Genomic DNA, 2,500 nt, shown 5'->3' on the forward strand with positions numbered 1-2,500 from the left:
TACATGGCAGTGCGCTATAAGAATGGGAATGTGTGGTGTAAGAAGTGTGTGCATGTTTGCGTTTGACAGGACCAGGGGCAGAGCTGGGCTTCCTGGCCTTCATGTCCCTCAGGAGCAACACAACAGGAGTGAAGCACTGAGGCTGCTGACACCCAACACACGCTGTCCACTCCACTACACACCCTGGCAGGTCTCCCACACACGCATACCCAACCAACCCACACACACACACAAACACGTGTGTGTGTGTGTGTTTGTTTTTGGAGGTCTGTACTGTATGTGTAATGTAGTGCGTGTGACTGTGAGTTGACCCCTCAATGGAAGTTCTCTGGAGGGGGCTGGGGCAGAAGGGTCCCTCACAAAGCCAGGCGGTGGCCAGAACACATCTGTCCACTTGAGGAACATCACATCAACGGCCCGTCAGAAGACACCACACACAGCACACATGATTCAGACACACACACACACACACACAAAGCTACAAAACAACGCCTGTGGCCACTGAGGCCATGCCATACATCGCACAGCAGGAGAGACGTGTCATGTGCCCCTGCAAATGTCAGAGCAGGGGTTCATCTGATGGTCACAGTGCCACTCAAGGAAGTCAGGTCACACACACTGGTGCCCACACAGAGCCGCACACACAAAGGAATGCCATCTTGTTTTTTTTCCAATAATGTATGCATACATGCTCAAAGCCATGAAGGGGAAGGGAGCGATGCAATGCTTCATCGGGCCACATTTGCATAGCTAATCCCGCCTTTAATGGCACATTACAGTTTGAGTGATTGGAGAGCGTATTAGGAAGGAAATATGTGAATTCCATGGTTTCCAGATACTAGGCTTGGCACACGTCACCCAAGCAAACTTTCCCATGTAGCTGCCTGCTGTGTGTCTCTCCGGTGTGACAACTCTAATTACGGTCCCTGTTTATCACTGCGCCGCCCATGCCAGTCGTACCCCCAACAATAACTAGGAGATGTTTGTTTGTGCAAATTGGACCTTTCTAAAACCCTGATTTTGTTTGGGTTGGGGGGTGTGGGGGTGCTGTGTTACTTGTGGGGCAGAGTGTAATAGCTTTGGTAATTATTGGGGAAATGGCCACGTTAGTCCCTCTTTACAAACGCAAAAACCTGAGGGCCACAATCCAATTATGCTTGGCGTCAGCCCGTGACAGCTCACCGACAAGTTTGATTGACTCCGGTAAAACAAAGACAGAAAAAAATAAATAAAAACCTGCGCACAGACTCGACTTGCCAGATTCTGAGAAGGTTACAGTACCGGAGTCAATTAGCATAGCACAAAGCAGCCGGGCCGGGTGAAAGATTCCTACTTTTGGGAATCAATTACAGCGCCGGGAAGCGACTTGAGCCCGAATAATGCAGAGAGACCCTCATTTGTGGATTATCATATGCAAATGCCGACGTTGTGGGCTTCTCCAGGTAATGAGCCGGCGGCGCGGTGCGGCGGAGTGAAGATGAGTGAGGAGAGGAGCCGGGCGGGAGACGGAGGAGAGGCAGCGGCGGGCTCAGTGGGAGATTAATAGCATAAATACCTGCGAGACTTTGATGCAGGTAGAGCGCACAAAGACAGCCGCGGCCTGGGATTACACATGTTATCGGAGCGGGCGAGCCCAGCGCATTGGCATTCCAGCAACATGCCGCCCATTTAATTACTCCACATCCTGTCTGCTCCTCGGTGGGGCCCGACGAGACTTGACTCACGCGTGAGAACATCGCAAGAAAGATGGAAATAACCAGAGAGAGAGAGAGAGAGAGATAGAGAAAAGAGAGAAAAGAGAGTTTTTAATTTGTTCTTTCCTCCCGTCATCTCCCAAGCTCTTGATTCTGTCATCTTGTTTCTTTGTTCCTCAGATCATGACACACACACACACACACACTCACAGGCTTGAACCGCTGTCCGATGAGCAGAAGCCAATCTGTACTGAGGAAACAGAAGCACACAAAGGACAAAGAGCCCCACAGACCTGATGTGCCAGTGTGTTGTGTTGTGTGTGTCACAGCATGTCTATGTATTTGAGAGCATGTATATTTATTTATTTAGCTGCGTTGTGCAGGTACATGAATGATGTGGTACATGTACACCATATGTGTGTATGTGTACGAGTGAGTGAGGTGTAATTCAGTGTGTGTCAGCCTGTGCAGAGGAACAGGAGCGAGAGAGAGAGAGAGAGAGAGAGAGAGAAAGAGAGAGAGAGAGAGACACAGAGACAGAGACAGAGAGAGAGAGACCATTTTTTTAGTGTGAGCAGGGGAAGAGATATCGTCCGTTTTATGTACAGTGCTTCCATTAACATCACTGTCAGAAACCATCACGGCTGCAATCCCTCACACAGCCAGAGCTGGACAGCCGCTGGACAACCATCCCAGAGCCCAGCATCCAGCGCCCAGCGTCCAGCTCCCCGGGTGTGGGGAGGGAGCCGGCAGAACAAAGCCCCTGAGCCAGGCTGGCTTATCATGGCCGTCTCTAACCCCTCTCC

General features: G+C 50.7%; 1 protein-coding gene across 1 annotated transcript in view; it reads right to left on the reverse strand.

Moving 5' to 3' along the window:
- pik3r3b (phosphoinositide-3-kinase, regulatory subunit 3b (gamma)) overlaps nucleotides 1-2,500 on the reverse strand; it is a 157,260-nt gene that overhangs the window by 96,774 nt on the left and 57,986 nt on the right.

This window comes from Alosa sapidissima, chromosome 12 (assembly GCF_018492685.1).
Source record: "Alosa sapidissima isolate fAloSap1 chromosome 12, fAloSap1.pri, whole genome shotgun sequence".
Lineage (NCBI taxonomy): Eukaryota > Metazoa > Chordata > Actinopteri > Clupeiformes > Clupeidae > Alosa > Alosa sapidissima.